This window comes from Microcebus murinus, chromosome 21, assembly GCF_040939455.1.
Source record: "Microcebus murinus isolate Inina chromosome 21, M.murinus_Inina_mat1.0, whole genome shotgun sequence".
In the NCBI taxonomy this organism is placed as follows: domain Eukaryota; kingdom Metazoa; phylum Chordata; class Mammalia; order Primates; family Cheirogaleidae; genus Microcebus; species Microcebus murinus.
The window spans coordinates 2,132,739-2,151,520 of NC_134124.1; the positions used below are offsets into that span (position 1 = coordinate 2,132,739).

The window sequence follows — 18,782 nt, forward strand, 5'->3', positions numbered from 1 at the left end:
CCTCAAATCATGGTTTGGGTGTGGCAAAGTCATAACATGTAACCAAAATGTTTGTACCCCCATAATATACTGAAATAAAAGATATATCTATCAATTGTACTGAGAGGTTCATAATAAAAATCCCCTCCCCACCTTTCTCAGTCCCCCTCTCTAGAGATAGCCTCTTTCAACCCTTTATCAGATCCTATTTCTGTTTATATTGTTATTTCTTTTTTTTTTTTTTTTTTTGAGACAGAGTCTCGGTTTGTTGTCCAGGCTAGAGTGAGTGCCGTGGCGTCAGCCTAGCTCACAGCAACCTCAAACTCCTGGGCTCAAGCAATCCTCCTGCCTCAGCCTCCCGAGTAGCTGGGACTACAGGCATGTGCCACCATGCCCGGCTAATTTTTTATATATATATAAGTTGGCCAATTAATTTCTTTCTATTTATAGTAGAGACAGGGTCTTGCTCTTGCTCAGGCTGGTTTTGAACTCCTGACCTTGAGCAATCCGCCCGCCTCGGCCTCCCAGAGAGCTAGGATTACAGGCATGAGCCACCGCGCCCGGCCTGTTATTCTTGATCTACTGATTTTGGACACTTACTGTGATAGGTGAGGATTGAGCTTTCCTGCAGAACCACCCCCTCTTCTCCTCCCTCCACTGTCCCAACAAGAATATAACATGATTTGTGGTTAACTCAATAGTGAATGTGGACATATTCTTCACTGCTGAACTAAGTAGTGTCCTTGAGTTCTGGAAAATTTTCTTGTATTAGTTCTTTAATAATTTTCTCTCCTCTGTTTTATCTGTTAGATCATCTTGGATTGATTTTTTAATTTTCTTATATTTTTCTCTCTTATTTCCCATCTCTTTGCCTTTTTGGTCTGTCTTGGGAAATCTTCATTGGCTTCATTTTCCAACTCTTCTGCTGATTTTTGAAAAAAAAATTGGCTTTCATATTTTTAATATCCAAGTACTCATTCTTGTTCTGATTGTTCTTTTTCTATAACATCACATTCTTGTTTTGTGCGTATACTATCTCCCTCTTATCCCTCTTGAGGTACTATTTGTTTTCATAAATGTCTCCTTTGTCTTAATATTCTTCTATTCTCTATTTTGACTTTGCTTCTTTTGTTCTTTCTCTTCTCTCTCTCCCTTTCATGTTGGAGGCTTTCCTTAAACACCTAATGTCTTGGCTGTCTGTTGATGCTTGTAACAGCAATAAAAAGATGAACTAAGCTGTGTTTTCTTGGGGAGAATTTATCAACTGGGGCTTCACTAAAGGAGCAAGCCAGTCTTTTCATTTACAAACCTTCAATGTCAGCATCTTTCCTCTTGAACCAAGTTTCTCAACCTTGGCACTATTTACATATGGGGCCGAATAATGCTTTGTTGTCAGGGGCTGTCATGTGCCTTGTAGAATGTTTAACAGCATCACTGACTTCTACTCATAGATGTCAGTAGCAATCCCCCTCCCAACATTGTCATAACCAAAAATGTCTCTAAGCATTGCCAAATGTCCCCTGGGGAGCAAAGCCACCCTGTTAATAATCTCTATTCTGAAGCCATTCAACTTCTCAAGAGAAGCATTCTAACTCCTGGTTCTAGTTATCTTTTTGCTGCGTAACAAACCACCCAAAACTCAGCAACATAAGACAACAGCCACCTTTTCATTATGCTGCACGTCAGGAATCAGAAGGGCTCAGCTCTTCATGGCTCTGCAATGTCTCTGGCATCAGCTGGGATGACTGGGATGACCGAGGGTGACTGGGATAGCTGGGGCTGAAGGACCCAATTCCATGATGGTTCTCACCTGGCAGGGAGAGCTGGAAGGCTGGGCTCAGCTGGGACTGTTGACCGGAGAGACAGCATATGGCCTCTGTAGCACATGGTCTGGTAGCTGGACCTCCTACAGGTAGCTCAGGTCTCCAGTGTGCGTGTTCTGGCCAAACAGATGGAAGCTGCATGGCTGCTTATGGCCCGGCCTTGGGAGTCGCACAGCTCACTTCCGCTGCAGTCACAAGCCCACCCAGCTTCAGAAGAGGAGACGCAGACCAGCTCTCAGTGGAAGAAGCGTCAAAGAATTTGCAACCATGTTTTAAATTCACTACTCTCCTATCCAGGGTGACAGATACCTGGGGCAGGGCAAGGTGAGTGGGTGGGACACTGAGTCCCATTATCCACTCTTCAGACTTTACCTTCATCCCCCTGTTTTCATCCCTGTATTTATCTGCCTCCCTTCCAGCCTGAGTCTTCTGTTCAGTGCCTTTGTCTCCTGCTGTGTGGGTCATGGTGTCAGGGTAGGATCTGGGGAGGATTTCAGCCAGTTTCCTTGTTCATTACCCCACTGGCTCCTGTGCCTTGCCCCACTGTCTGTCTGTGGCACCTGTTCTCCTCCAGGGCTCTCAGTGTACCCCTCTGCAGGCCCCTAGGAGACTCGCTTCCTCCACGTCAGCCACTGTTTCCTTCCTGCCTTCCAGCTTCCAGGAGTTTGTAGAAATCTCTCAGCCACTTGTGTCTCCTTTACCATCTCTTTGCCTTTAAGGGTTTACACCATTTGATTTCTTTTTTTCTTTTTTTTTTTTTTTGAGACAGAGTCTCACTTTGTTGCCCGGGCTAGAGTGAGTGCCATGGCGTCAGCCTAGCTCACAGCAACCTCAAACTCCTGGGCTCAAGCAATCCTCCTGCCTCAGCCTCCCGTGTAGCTGGGACTACGGGCATGCGCCACCACGCCCGGCTAATTTTTTCTGTATATATTAGTTAGCCAATTAATTTCTTTCTATTTATAGTAGAGACGAGGTCTCACTCTTGCTCAGGCTGGTTTTGAACTCCTGACCTCGAGCGATCCGCCCGCCTCGGCCTCCCAGAGTGCTAGGATTACAGGCGTGAGCCACCACGCCTGGCCCCATTTGATTTCTTGACTGGCATTTTTGTGGTGTTTCAAGAGAGAAAGGAGATTGGGACATGTGAATAACCTGACATGTCTAACCGGAAGCCCTGCTGGACCTCTTTTGGATGGATCTATCTCTGAGCTGTGTTACAACCTTCCCAGCCCTATGACAGCTCTCGTAAGCAGTACCATGGCCACATTTAGCCTTTTGTTGATAATGCCAAGTCATCTATATGAACATACACGTTTACCTTGGAATTATCAAGCTAAGTAGAACTATTTGTCCCTCTGTGATGGGCCCTGGTCATTGTGTAGGAATTCCTTAGACCTTTCTTCACAGTCATCTCGGTCTCTGGCTGCGTCTCATCTCCTGTATTCATGGGGAGGGTTGGTTCTGCATTACAGCATGTCAAGTTCTCATTTGCTCTTTTTCAATGGCTAACCCAGATGGCTTTGTAGGGTGTTCTCTGTCCTGCCTCACCCAGTCCTGCTCCTGTTGGTCTTCCCCACACCTCCCAGGACCTGGCCTTGGTGGGTGGCGTCACCCAGGCTCCATGTCTTCATGCTTCCTGTTGGGTTTGGCCATCGGAAGACCCCACAGAGGTTGGAGGGTGGGAAGAGAGTGATGTTGGGGTTCTTCATTCCCCCAGCTCCCTCCCTTGCCAGGCCTCAGGTCAGCAATGTCTGTTGTACACCCCAAATCCATGGCTCCTGTTGGCAGCCCCTTCTTATAGCTCTCTCTGGGTTCCAGGGATGCTCCCCCCTTCCTCCCTTGGTAGAGAGGTGAAAGTCACAGCTCCTGCTATTGCTGGCTCCTGAGTGCTTCACCTTCCCATGTGGGTTTCCCTTAATCCTGCTCACCCCTTTGTAGCTAGTTCCTTCCCTAAACTCTCCAGTTACCAGTGGAGTGTATCCTGCTGGGACTCTGACCCATACAGGAGCCTTTTCTGATCTACATCTAAAATGAGAGTAAATATTCCATGAGTGAGCCTTGAGAGACTCTCCTAGGGGTCCTGGAGAAGAGCTTTGTGACATTTCTAGGCTACTCAAGGGCTTTTTTTGCTATTGTTCACAGCTAAATTTTTAACTAGAATACATATAACAGAGGGCAGTGGATTAGTGACTTCTCCATAAGGGAAAATATTACTTACTGGAGTATTTGAGAAGGAAAATACACATGTAAATAAAGGGAAACCAGGAGTGAGAATTTATGATGACTTTCACAAGTTACGTGACAGGCTGGAAAGTATCAACAGTTTCAGAAAAGGATTAATTACCATGCTGGATAACAGATCCTTGCTGTGTCTGGAAGGTAAAACTGGATGTTTGGATTCCTTCAGGCCTGACATCAGGAGCCCCTCAGGTGGGACCCGCCCCACCTGTGTGTTTCCCTGTGATGGTTTTGCTCGGAGGAGTACTGTATGCTTGTCAGTCCACCAGGATGAGGACACATTGGAGCCCAGAGAGGCCCCAGTACTGTCCTCTCACCCGCCAGGAGCAGCACAGACCCAGCCCCTGCCATGCTGCGCTCAGCCTGCCCACTCTCCTGCCGGGATACTCCTTGGATTCTCTTCCTCCTCATTCTCTGGCTCCAGTCAGCCCTCATTTGTGTTTAATTTATGTACTCCTTCGAAGCACACATATCTCTAGGGAAAAAATACAATTAAGAATTTCTCCTTGTCACCCATTTGCTGAAGCAGGAAAAGGAAGCATTTCATAAATGCTTCGTGAAGACAACAACAGGAAGGGGTCGTGTCACTCTGACTGGCAAGGGTTGCCACTGTGGCATTTCACAGACAGGGAGAGGTAAGGTGGCTCATGGGGCCGAGGTCCCAGCCAGGAGTAACACAGGCAGACTTCTCAGGGCCAGGCCTCCCTCTGGCTCACCCCTGTGGCCCCTCAGCCCTACCAAACAGGTGGGAAAGGCCTGGGGGAGCCAGAGAATCAGGAGAGTTGCCCCACCTGCCTTATTCATGATTATTTTAACATAGCTACCCTTGAGTGACACAGCATTATCAGTTCAGCTTGTCCTCTTGCAGCCCACGCCACTCTGCTTCCTTTGGCCAAGGGAACCTAGCCAAGGCCCCCAGCGTCCCTGCCCAGCAGAGTGATAGGAGGCCCTAGGCCCCTTCCTGTTCACTCTTGCTTTGTAGACGCCACGCTGCAGGGCAGACGTGCAGGGACACCACCCAGAGACCCAGCCTGCCGCTGAGCCTAGCTCACTGTTGATGGTGGAGGTCCCAGAGGGCTGGAGGGAGCTTGTTGAGGCCTCTCCACACTGCCCCTTCCACAGTAGGAGGTTCATGGTCCATGAGTCTGGGAGGCTGGGTGGGGCCCAGGTGGGTGGAACACCTGCGTGTGAGCCTGTGTTCTGTCTTTTCCTGTCCAAGCTGTCTGCAGTTTGACAGTTTGCTGGAGGCCAGCCACTGCTGGGGAGGCTGCCACTAACCACACAGAGAGGGAGGAAAATTCTCAGCCCTAACACTTAGAGCTGAGACCAGCGTGGTCCTCAGCAAGATGTTGCAGATTCCTAATCTGGATACCGAGGCCAGGGGTAAGCATCCTCTGGAACACAGAGCTGGCTGCTATCCACACAGATAGACCCTCTGAGTAAGACCTGCTCCCCACCCCACTGAGGCTGTCAGAGCCTCAGTAGTGCCACGGTCCTACATGGCAGCCCCTGGGAAGCCCAGTGCCACACCTCCACAGAGGACCCTGTAGCAGCTGTGCCGAGCGACCCCTTTCTCTGGGGTGGGTGGATGAGCAGGGCCCACCTTGTTGCCATTCCAAAGTGATGCAACCAGTTTTCAGCAGACACTGCCTGGGAGGTAACTACCCATTGCGACAGCAACAGTGTGCCGCAGCGGCAAAGGTAGACGTCTCCCACCCCGGCGTCTCCTCACTGAGCTGAGAATGGCCTTTGTCAGGACCATGTGGGGCATTTGAGCAGATCTGCTTCTCTCAGGATGTCAACCCAGTGACTTTCCATCCTGGCTGCACATCACAGTCATCTGGGATGTTAAAGATACTGACACCCGGACGTCCCAAACCCCCAAAGGTTCTGATGCATTTATGAGGGTTTCAAAATATCTTTAAGTTTTTTCCTTGGTAGTCTGAGAACAAAAAAAACAAACAAAAAAAATCTTTAAGTTTTTACTAAAGATGATATACATGCAAGCAAAAAAAAAAGAAAAAAGAGAACACAGACCCTAAGTATAAACCTCAGTAGATTTTCACAAAGTGAACTTACCCCAAATAACCAGCATTCGGATCGAGAAACTGAACATCATCAGTGACCCCCAAACCCCATCCAGCCACTGCCTGGCTCCGAAGCAAACCTCGCTCCTAGGTTCTAATGGTGTGGGTTAGTTCTGCCTGTTCTCAAATTTTATGCTACATGAATGGAATCACACAGTGTATGCCCTTTTGTGTCTGGCTTCTTCCACTCAGCATTGTGTTTGTGAGATGACTCGTCCTAGCTGTTGCTCTAGGCTGTAGCTTGTTCATTCTCGTTGCTGTGGAGTATTCTTCTATGTGGATATTCCTCAGTTTATCCATTCTGTTGTTGATGGCTGTTTGGGTTGTTGTTTATAGTGTGGAGCTATTATGATCACTGCTGCTTTGGCCATTCTGGTGTGTTTATCTTTTGGAGCACGTCTATATGCATTTCTGTTGGGTATATACTTGGAAGTGGAGTTGCTGGGCAAGTATGGATATGAGTATGTTCAGCTGCTGTGTCTCATGCCAGATGATTTTCTGTAGTGGCTGTACCAATTTATACTCCCCCCAGCAATGTATGAGAGTCCTGGTTGTTTCACATCTTTGCCAACAATTGGTATTTTCTACCTTTTTCATTGTTAGCCATTCTGGTGGGTATGTAGTAGTATCACAATGTGGTTTTAATTTGCATTTCTCTGATGACTAATATAATTGAGCACATTTTCATATGTTTATGAGCCATTCAGATCTTGTCTTTGCAAAGTGCCTGTGGAAGTATTTGGACATGAGTATTTTTTTTAAGTTCCTTAGGTATTAATAATTCTAATGTACAGCCAAGGTCAAAAGCCATTGAACTAAACCACAAATTATAATGGTATCTGCTGTTGCCTTTCTCAGTGTTCTGCCCTTGAACTTAGAGCATTCTGGATCTTAGAGGACCTCACTGACTTAGAGAAAGACACTCTTCACCCCATGCTAAGATAAGCCTACCAGAAGCAAGAAATTGGAGCTGACAGTTGAGAATCTTTAGGAATGTGACCTCTACTTCAGAGGGGTCCAGGAAGGGCTGTGTTGTCCGCAGCTGCCATAGACATTTCCTGACCACAAAAATGGCCCTTTGCTGGTCTCTCCGGAGCCCCAGGCAATCATGTGGGGGAAGTGGAGGGCCCCATGCCAGGTACTTCCCAGTTTCTAGGCCAGCATGAATGGGACACAGCTCACATGGGGGTTGTGGTAAGGATGGGGACAGTAGAGCATGTGCTCTGGGAACCTGGGTAGGACTGAGGGAGGCCTGCTGTCTGTAGCCTTTGTCCTGGGTGGGAAAGCAGCTGGTGGGCTCTGCTGCATGGTCTGAGCCTGGTCAGCTCTTGAGTCCTGTAGGTTTGCATGTGGTTCCCAGCTGATGTTTCCCGCACCTACAATGGCCTCCTCTGTCATCTGCTGCAGACTCTGCAGTCTACCTTGGGGGTCCTGCTCCAGGACCCTCCCTGGCCATCCCACCCCCCTGGGACTCCTCACTCCTCTGAGCTGGGAATAACTTAGAATGAAAGTTATACACACTGTGGTTTCTGATGACATACTGCTTTGACTGAGTCCCCATTGTGTCATCTGCGCTCATCTCATCCCCACCTCATCCCAGGGACTACCGGGCACTTCTCTGTGCTGCCCCCCAGTGAGTGAAATGCCATTTGGTAACTCACTGACAGTCTCCTCCAACTTGAGAAGGATGACACAATGAAAACACAGACCACCTATAGAGTCAGCATTTCCTTCCCACCTGTGCAGGTGTCAAGCCGAGCCACCCCGTGTGGGCCCTGTGCTGGCACACGCCATGTGTTGGGTTTCCAAGGGGCTCTGTGCAGTTAGTCTGGAGCTGGACCATGGTCAGGGGCTGGAGTGCTGTGCGTAGATTGTACAGAGGCTCCTCAGCCAGAGCTAGAGTGGGCCCCGAGCACCCTGGTGGGGTTCACTGCAGTTCCCTGAGCTGAGTGAGAGGCGTCAGCTCATCAGTACCTGTCTTGTGTGTTCTTTAGAAAGAACAGGGTCCACCTTCTAGTGACAGAAGTCCTGCCAGCTGCGTGGCATGAAAGGAGGGAAAGGGAGGCACGTGGGCAAAGTTGACATTTTGGAGGCTGGTGGGCACAGAGCCAACTCGAGACTCTGCGTAGAGCCATGTCCTGTGGATTCAGGCCCATCTTGGAAATTGCTGTGGACATAGAGCTCCTCATTTCTGATAATCCAGGTGCAGAAGTTGGGGTTCTCCTGGTTGGCCCAAATGGTAGCCTGCACTGACCAGCAACTGGAGTGTCTGAGCCTGGAACGATAACTGGAAGAACACTCCCTCCTGCAGTGTAGAGAGTTCTACCTGTAGGGTGCTTCACACTCTTGCCAACAGTCATATTGTCTCATTTTCACATTGGCCGTCTGAGCCTCATTAAAAGAAAGAATCCTCTCCTTCTACTAAGCCTGCATCCCAGCCCCCTAACCCTTTCTTCAGAGGCTCCTTCCCAGCAGTCCTGCCCTTCCACTCTCTCCACCTGGGTCTTCAGACTTTCCTTTTCAGCTGGCTCCTGCCGTCTCGTCGCCTGTGTGATGCTTCCCTGCACCTGCCTTGCTCATGGAGCACAGCCAGGCCGTCTGTCTCTCGTAGCCAAGGCTCTGGAAAGGGACACCTTCTCTCTCTCACTCATCACAACTCGTTTATTCAGCAAGTGCTTCTCTTACATTGCCTGTGCTGGACATGGTGGGGATTCGGTGGTGAATGAGAACACCAGTTCTACTCTCATGAAGCTCGTAATCAAGTAGGGACGACAGACATAAATTATTTTGAAATGTTTATGTTATGGCAGTTGTGATATATGCTGAACAGCAACGCCGCTTCCTTTCTTTGCACTTATGCTCTTAAAAACATCTGCTCATCCTTCAGACCTGAGCTCATATGCCATGCCATCTTCCTGATGCACACAACAAGGCACGCCTCTGTGTCCACAACAGCCCTTGGGGTGAACTGGTCCCCACCAGGCCACACTCACCTCAGAGCCCCCTGCCTGGACAGAGCCCAGCCCAGCGGAGATGCTCAATGGATGAAAAACAGTCTCTGCAAAGATTGTGAGAACCACCTGTGTGGGAACATCTCCAGGGGCTGAGAACTGCCTACTTTCTTTCTTTTCTTTTCTTTTCTTTTTTTGTAGATAGCCTTTTGTTTCTTTTTCTCATTATAAAAGGTATTTGGGCTAGAGCACAACAGTGTGAATATACTTAATAGTGAACTGTTTACTTTAAAATGGTGAAGATGGTAAATTTTATATGTACACTTTAATCACAACTTTTAAAGACTAATGCAAAAAAGGAGAAAAGGGGGGAAGGTCCATATTATTGAGGAAAAAAAGACAAAGGATTTGATTCAGACAGAATTGGATTTTAAAAAGTAATTTGGATTAGAGAAATGCAAATCAGAACCACAGTAAGATACCGCTTCACTTCCGTTAGGATGGCTGTTATTTATTTAAACATCAACAACAACAAAAAAACATAAAATAGCAAGTGTTGGCAAGGATGTGAAGAAATGGGAACCCCTGTACATTGCTGGTAGGAATGTAAAATGGTATAGCCACTATGGAAAACAGTGTGGCTATTCCTCAAAAAATTAGTTATCATATGATCCAGTAGTTCCATTTCTAGGAATAGACCCAAAAGAACTGAAAGCAGAGACTAAAAGTGCTATTTGTGCACCAGTGTTTGGAGCAATGTGCTATTCACAAGAGCCAAGGGGTGGAAACGCTAATCTCTATCGACAGATGAATGGAGAAATAAAATGTGGTGTACACATACTGTGGAACATTATTCAGCTTTAAAAAGGAATGAAATTCTAACATATGCTACAACATGGATGAACCTTGAAGACATTATGCCAAGTGACATAGCCAGACACAAAAGGACAAATACTGTATGATTCCACTTATATAAGGTGTCTAGAGTAGTCAATTCATACAGACAAAAAATGGAATGGCGGTGGCACCAGGGGCCAGAAGGAGAGGGGAACAGGAAGTTGTTGTTTGATGGGTACAGAGTTTACGTTGAGGATGATGAAGAAGCTCTGGAGAGGGATGGTGATGGCTGCACAACAGTGTCATGTCCTTAATACCACAGAACAGCACACTTAAAAACAGTTAAAATGGCACCATTCGTGTATATTTTACCATAATAAAAAAGTAATTTGGGTGTATTGTAGAGATTTTAGAAAATATTCCTAAGTACAAAAGGAAGACCATTAAAATCATTTGCAATTACCAGGTATAGACAGCTACTGTTAAAATATCAGTGTGTGTCTTTTCATTCTTATTCTCTCTCTCAAAACAGTGTGTGTGTGTGTGCATGTGTGCACCTGTGTGTGCATGCGTGCTTATGCATGTGTACATGTGTGCATGCATGTGTGTGCCTCTTGAGAGGCCACATTGGACTTACAGAAGAGCCTCCTCACATCTCTCTCTCATCTGTTCCCACTGGTGCTGCTCCCTCCCTTGGAGCCATCCAGAGCAAGTCCGTCCCTGTTCTGGATGTCAATCCTTTGAAGAAGTTTTCATGGCTGATTTCATTCCCCTGGGCCTCCAGGGTTGCGCTTCTCTGAAAATGCTCATTTCTTCTATGTGTCTAAAAACGTGGTTCCCAGAGTGGACCCAGTAACATGCCAGAAGGGGTTGGAGAGAAAAGCAAGTGCCTCTCACACCTTCTCAGATACTACACCTCTCAGCAGTGGCCGTGTGAGCACAGCAGCACTCTGGACTCTCTCAGTCTGTTGGTCTGCGCTGTGCAAGGCTCAAGTTCACCCCAACTGCCCCCGCCTTGGTCCTCTTGCTTTCTGAACCCAGTGCTGGGCCTCACATTGTCCCTGTTGATTCTACCTCTTAGCTCCTGCTTCTTCAGGCTGTCAGGAGGCTGTGACTTCATGCCCCAAGGAACAGATCCGCCCTCTCCCTTGCATGGAAAGGAGTGAGGGCTGCACAGCCTCTGACCCGTGCTAGGCCCCAGGGAGGAGCAGCTGCTTCCTCTGCTCCTCTCAGGAGAAGGTGCCTCCTTGTCTCAGGAGCCGTCCGCTCTATAGAGCAGCAGGTCAGCAGCAGTGACCCAGGCACCTGAGTAGTGACGTCTTCCACCGCAGGGGCTCTGTGGGTCCTGGGGGCTGCCTGCCTCCGCTGCTATAGGCCCGGCCCCAGAGCCGTGCTGCCACTGTCACACCCTCTGGAGGGACCCCAGGTCCCCATATTTGGGCCCAGCTACAGCCTCCCTCCCCAGCTTTTCCACCTGGCCCTGGAGCCAGGGCGTCTTTAGCTTTGTTGGCAGGGAGAGGTGAAGCAAGAGGCCACAGCCACTCTGGTAGCCAAAGTTCATGTTCATACCCACTGATTGGAGATGGGACAGGGCTTTCATTTGCCTTCACATCCAGCTATGGACACACAGCCCTTTTCTCTTGGCTCTGAGGCCCCCACAGAAAGGTTTTGTAAGATTGCAGCCAGGACCTTTACAGCCCAGTCCTGAGAAGATTATCTTTTTATTGCAATTTTGATTAATGATTGATCAAAAATTGATACTAGAAACACTGAAGAACAAATTTGCCCTAGAGATTAGGAAAGGTCTGCATCTGCCAGGCTCAGGGACCTGCCCACCTGCTCCTTCCAAGATCAAACCGGGGCAAAAGTACAGTGGGAGACCCAACCCCTGCACACTCCCACTTGTGCACTCACACAGAGGGAAAAAAGATTTAAATGTCCTTTACATCCTTTTGGAATTAGGCTAAAAATTGCAAATAAACAGAGCAAAGGACAGAACAAAAGGACCTAAGGGCTTTTGTAAAATTTTTCTTTCTTGTTTTGTTTCTGTTAATGCCTATTGTAAATTATCAACTTTAAGAGAAATTTGGAGTATGGGGAAGAGAGAAGCCTGTATGAAGACCACAGCTTGGACTTCCTATAGACTTCGAGTCCCAAATGACATCTGAGATGTGTCCAGCACCAGGCAGAGAATACTGAACAAGGAGGCAGCCTCCTGTGGTGGAAGGTGCCTTGGAGCAGGACTAGACCATGCCCTAAGTGTGTTCTGGCTGTCCTGATGGTCTCTAAGGCTGTGACAGACACAGTGTGGTCCATAGAGCACATCAGATTCACGGAAGGGCCCAAACCTGCAGCCTCAGAGACCAGAGAGCCAGGAATCTGCACTTTAACAACCTCCCCACAGTGGCTCTGCCCCTGCCACCCTGTGAGAGTGCCCAGGGTGAGGGTGCTGCTGGAGCACTTCTACCCTCAGCTCCTCTGCAGTTCCTGGGGCATGGGGGGTGGAAGCTGGCAGATCTGCTTCTAAACTGAAACTGGAAAATGAAACTGGAAATCACAGCCTCGTGCCCCGTGTACTGGAGTTTCCTTTCCACAGGGAGAGTCCCCTGGGGAGAAGGAGCGGGGACAGGGGAGACATGTTTCAGTAAAGGCACGAGATGTCCAGTCTGTAGCCTGGCATGGAGGAGTCTCCACGCTGCACCAGCTTCCCCTAAAGCTTCCTCTCTAGGAAAAGCTAATTTTTATACTGATGTTGAAAAACTCTTTTCAACCATAATTTGGGGTTGGGGGGGCCTGGCTATCCATTAATCTGGACCATTTCATAGCAGCTGCCTTCACCCCTTGGCCTGCTAGGCTCCCCCATATGCACACTTGGATGAGGAAAGGCGGTGCTTACTCATCTGAGTCTACCTGAGGATCAAGGATCAAAACCCAGACTCCCCTCTTTTCTGGTCCCATCTCCCCCATACACGGGTCTGTGCTCACCCAGCCACAAACGCTGTCAGCAACTGCCAGCAAAGGCACTGCTTTGGGCCAACTTTGACCATGCCAGCAAAGCAGCATTTATAGAAGCAGCAGATTTCCTGAAGGGCCTGGAATTCAGAGGAGGAGGGCAGTGGGGGAGAGCCACGAACTGCCCCCCCACACACACACACTAGCTCTGCCCTGCCCTTCCTTGTCTGAAATGTCTCTTCCTTGGGAGCAGCTGCCCAAGCCCCCCAGTCCCACACTCTCCTTCTTAGGTTAAGTCCCCCGAAGTTGCACCCTGTCATAGCACCTGTATTTTTTGGAGATTTGTGTGGTTATTTGGCTAATGTCTGCCTCCCTCTTGAAACTCTGTGAGGCCTGGAACCTGGTCTATTCTGGTCACTGTGTATCCCCAGGGCCTGGAATAGCGCCTGGCCTGCAGTAGGCGTACACGTGTTGGTGCGTGAGGGCAGCCTGGAGAGCCCAGGAGAAGGACAGTGCTCCCATAAGGGGTCTGCATCTGGGCCCCAGTGTCCAGACGCCACCCCAGCCCCTCTGAGAGCCTTCATCTGAGGATGCTGTGGACAGATGCCCCAGCTTTGCAGCCCACAGTACCAGACCCCGGACTGTGGGATGCTTTGAGCATTCCAGTGTGTGCAGTTCCTGAGCTCTGTGGGCTCGGCACGGGGAGCTGCCAGGGACAGGGGGCTGTGTCCCCTGTGGCACACTCGCCATGGCCCTGGCTTTGCCCCCCTTACCCGCACAGACAGGCTTCACATGGCCTCCTCCAGATAGGCTGGGGCACTGGGCTCCCTGGACCACCCAACAAGAGAAAGGCCACTTTGGCCTGAGGGTCAGGAGGAGACAAGCTGGGGTTGGGGGCGTGACAGGATTTTTAAAGCAGGGTGGGCAAGTGAAGGACGCTGGTGGAACAGTCCTCCGGGAGGAGATGTGGGCCAAGGAACAGCTCTGACTACAGGCCCTACACCAGCCCTTGGTCTTCCCAGCGTCACTTTCTCGTCTGTAAACAGGTCCTGTTCTTGTGTTTATGCCGCGAGAGGCAACGTCACAGAAGGTAGTAGGGCACACTTTGGAGCCAAGCTCTCTGGGATAAAACCCCAGCTCTCTGATTCACAGGCTATGTGATCTTGAGCTAATTACTAAATCTCTCTTTGCCTCGTTTTCTCTTCTGTAAAATGGGAACAGTTGCAGTGGATTCTGTGAGTTAATCCATGTTCCTGACACCTGGTGCGGCCCAGTCATTGGTGGCCATTATTGCCATAGCCAGTTGTGAGGACCCAGCGTGATGGCAGATTAGAGCGCGGCTCCTGCACTCGAAGGTGCTGTGCAGATGTGAGCAATGGTGAGTAGTATTGTGGAGCTATTGAAGGCGCAGCTTCTCTCCCACATTTGTCTGGGGTGGGGCAACCGTGTTACTTATTTAATGATAAACTAGAAGATGCACCAAAGGGAGGTGAAAAATGAAACCACCAACCGTTCGAGCTGTCGGCTGCACCAAGCAGTGTGGCCGGTGCAGATGGCAGGAGCCTGGGTCAGGCCACTTCCGCTGTTGAAGCTGTGCATCTCCCTCACACCAGCTGCTTCCCAGGGCTGCAGGAAGTGGGGCTGGGAACAGGTCCTCTGGATGTGTGGAAAGCCTGGGCAGGGGGCAGCAGCTGCCAGGGTGAGGATGGAAGCCTTTGATGTCCTTGCTGCATCCTGGGCCACCTGCACAGTAGCCCCTGCCCCCACCCCGCCCAGGCCTGCCCGGGACGAGTTGGTAGCAGACTCCTGCCCAGGCTTTTCTCTCCTGAGATAGTGAACCATCGTGCACAAGACGTCCAACCCAAGAGAGCAAGCTGGATGGGAAGAGAGCTGAATCTCTTCTCAAAGGAAATGCAGTTGTGGTTTTGAGATGTTCATATTTCACATCTGTGGTTGGCGTTTCCCAGGGTTCTCAGAGGTGAAGGCAGGGTCAGCCCATGTCGCCAAATAAGGTTCACAGTGACCTTAGCAACAGGCTTTGCTACCCATTGGCTGCCACTGTTGCTGCCCGCCAGTGTGGCCTCCCGAAAGCCAGCACGGCAGCTGAGCTGAAGCTTCCACGTGTGCAGAGGTCTAGCTGCCTCTGTCAGAAGTGAGTGCCCTGGAAGCAGCCACAGATGGGCAGAGAGCTCTGCACACAGGTAGATAAGCAGTGGAGGGCAGACTGCCCGGGTACCTGAGTTTCAGAGTCCACCCAGTCCCTGCTCACTGACTGAGTCCTCACTCAGCTTGATGGTCTGGTCCAGCTTGCCAAGGGAGCCTCCACCCCTGCTCCCCAACTGTCAGCCTGGGACTCCACAGTGGTTACCATTACATAGTTCTGCTCATTGTAGTTCCACTTGTTCTTTTTTCCCAGGCACTTGGCTAAGCTCCTTCTGCACATTATATCTTTTAACTCTCTCAACAACCCTGTGAGCTAGTTAGCCTCATTTTACAGGTGCAGAAACTGACACTAAGAAAAGTCAGGTAACTGGCCCAAGGTTGTACCACTAATAAAGTGGGGAAGTCACAATTTAAACCCAATTTAAAGAGGCCCAGATCCCCTGCTATAAACCATCGCATTGTGCTGCCAGACACTCCATGTCTTTGCTGCTCAGTGTCCTTTTGCAACATGGTGATGATGAGACCATACCTCAGACAGTTGGGGTCAGGATTCCATGGAGTGACTTTTGTACAAAGTGCTGGCTTGTCCAGTAGCATACCTTGGCACTGGTGGCCTTAGTGCCCCCAACTCATGCTCCACAAGCGGTTTGCACGTTCCTCTCTCATGGAGTGTGCTGCTGAGACATTGAGGTTTGTGAGCTGGACTTTTGTGTGTCTTCGTATTTGGTGTCTACTTCCTCTTTCTCAGCCTCCTCCTACCCCCACCCAACTGCAAAGTGGGGAGGCCGGAGAGGAGCCTGTGGGTGCCAGTGAACAGGTTGGCTGGGCTGGAGAGGATGAGATTCCCAAGACAGAAGTGGAAGGTCACCCCATAAGGGCAAACATACCTCATTTTCTCTACCTAGACAACTGGTGTTACAGCACTGTTTCTCTGAGAAACACGTTCAGGATTTAAAAAGTATATAAATGATCTGGTGAAGATGAAAATGCATATACCCTATAACCAAGAGTCCCAGTCCTCTGCTTTAACCACACTTTACCCATGTGCACTGGAATATTCACATAGCACCTGAAGGAGTCCATGTGTCCATCAACAGTAGAGAGTACGAATAAATTGTAAGCTTTCCTGCAGTGAAAATGAATGAACTACAGTGACTTGTAAATAGCTAAAATGTTGTAATATTGGATAATTGTACTGAACAGCTCATCAACATAATGCTAAGCAAAACTTAAAGAATGCATACAATATAATACCTTTTATAAAAAGTTTAACAACTGGCAGTATTGGACTATATTGTTAAGGATATATGCAGAGCAAGTAAAACTATAAAAAAAGCACAAAAGTTATCATAATTGTCAATTTGGTCATGACCACAGGGGAGGGATGGGGTTGTGATTTGTAGGAGAACTTGGGGGTCTCTGGAGGTACCAGCATTATTTTATCTCTTGACATGAGTAGTGATATAGAGATTTGCTTTATGGTTATTTGTTAAACTGAACATAGGTTTTGTGTATTTTTATGCATAACTCTTACTTCACAATAAAAAGTGTATGTATGTGAATCTGTTATAGCCTTGAACAGCGCATTGAATGGGCAGGGCCTGAGAACGAGCTCTGCCTCCAGGGTCAGGAGTGCCACGCTCTCGCCGAATAGCTATCACTGCAGACTGAGAAGCCTTGGAACAGAAAATAAAAACCATTGTGGAATCTGGGCTTTCAGGACATCCTTTCACACTCCAGCCATAACCAGTTTACAGCCAGGGAAGATCAGCATGTAGATGTGGGAACAGGAGCTGAAGAAACCGTGGCCACGGCTTGTCAGGGCTTCTGGGGACGTGGACCGGTGGAGGGACACATGCAGATGACTCTGCCTGGGACCCAGCCCCACTTGGGCCCTGTTGTAGTACTGACTCAGCTGGAGCTCAGATTCCAGGATCCTCTCTTCAGGAATGCCTGCATTTGTTGATTATCCGCCATGTGTCTGTCTGGTGCCTGCAGAATACAAGGAAGGAAGTAGCCTTCCGCAGTGGCTGAGACAGGAGCCCACTGGATGCACAGTAGAGTCCAAGGCCACAGGATGAGGCCCTGACTCCCCCCCAGGGGACAGGTGTTATCTGAGGGCACAGACCCTATGTTTTATTCCCCAGCCTGGAATGAGCCCTGGGTAACAGTTAATAAACGTCTGTTAAGTGAACAAGTGTGTAGAGCATGTGCTATAGAGCAGTGGTCCCCACTTTTTTTGGTACCAGGGACCAGTTTCATGGAAGACACGGTTCCACGGACCTGGTTCCACGGACCAGGTGGAGGTGGGGGATGGCGAGCGATGGGGAGCGGCTGTAAATACAGATGAACTGCGCTCACTTCCTGTTGCTCACCTCCTGCTCTGCAGCCCGGTTCCAAACAGGCCAAGGACTGTACAGTGTGTCCATGGCTCGGGGATGGAGACCGCACCTGCAGAGAGTTAGGCCCACTGGGCTTCCTGCTTCTCAGGAGCGCCCTCACCAGATAGCCCAGCCAGCTGCAGCAGGCTGCCTCAGGGTACCCAGGGCTGCTGCCCACCAGCCCGTCTGTCAGGTGTTAAAGATGGTCCTCCTTTCTCTTCTGCACGCTAAACACAACCAGTTTCCATAGCTCTTCATCTTCTGGCCCTCAGCATGCTGGTTATTCAGTCTGGAGAGGCAACAGAAATGTCCAGATGTGATCTGAACAGGCAGAACTGTGGAGGCGGATGGCGAGTTCAGGTTTGTGTGCTTTGGCATTCAGTGTGTTCGGGTTGTAGTGGTGACAGTGGCTGGCATGACCTCCAGCACTGTAGAAAGGATCAGGGTTTCCGCCCATCATCTTTCTTTCTTTGGTGTCTTCGCAGCCTTTACATAGACACTGTTTTGGTGTAAAACCCCATATTGTAGCCCTTGTCGAGAGTGTTATGTTTCTCTTCAACTATCCTGGAAACTCCCTGAGGCAACCGGCTTATGGCAGGCCTTCTATAACGTTAGCTAGTGTTATTTGCTTTATTGTTTTGTTGTTTGAATGGACACTCCTTCATGGCATTTAATGAGCATGTACTATGTGTGAGAAACAGGTGCCTGGACACAGCAGTGAACAGAATAAACCTACCCCTGCTCCCAGACCCCCCGACACTCTGAGAAGCCTTGCTGACTGAATGATAAACTTTGATTAAACCCACTGTAATTAACAATTCTGCCACCAGACATCATTGCGTGTCCTCTGCATATTCAACTCAGAACACACCTTTCTTGCCCTTGGGTGCTGGAATGTGAGAGTCTGAGGAAAACACACTGAGAGTAAAAAACACTGAACTTGGGGGCCCTGACCCGGGGTCATGTCCTTCCTCTGCCACAGACCCACTGTGTCACAGTGAGTGAGTTACTTGACCTCTCTGAGCCTAGTTATCAGTGAAATGGGGTTCATGATGTATCCCTCGGTGGCATGAGAAGATGAAATAGCATCACCACAGTGCACAACCCCAGGGGGCGCAGTTCACATTTTAGTCTGCGCACCCTCTGCTGGCCTAGGATTAAATGAGAGCACTTTTACTGTGTGACCTGTAGTTAATGGCCAGTAAATGGCAGCTGTTGTACACAAGTCAGGGGGAAGCAGGGTCACTGCAGCCAGCAGGCTGGATGCAGCGTGGCCAGGCTTTATTCTTCAAGGAAGGGCAGGGCTGTGAGAAGTGCAGACTCCCACACAGGGAAAGGCCAGGAGGCAGGGCCTGCAGGGCACGTCTGGAGGAA

General features: G+C 49.4%; 1 protein-coding gene across 6 annotated transcripts in view; it reads left to right on the forward strand.

Moving 5' to 3' along the window:
* The window catches only part of RAD50 (RAD50 double strand break repair protein), a 204,868-nt gene that overhangs the window by 41,037 nt on the left and 145,049 nt on the right, over window positions 1-18,782 (forward strand). Inside the window, exon 3 of one of the 6 annotated variants that reach the window (XM_075996015.1) lies at window positions 14,086-14,242. The exons of the other annotated variants lie outside the window; for them this stretch is intronic. The gene's annotated coding sequence lies outside the window, so the exon portion shown is untranslated. The remainder of the gene's footprint in view (window positions 1-14,085; window positions 14,243-18,782) is intronic. 6 annotated transcript variants of the gene reach the window in all.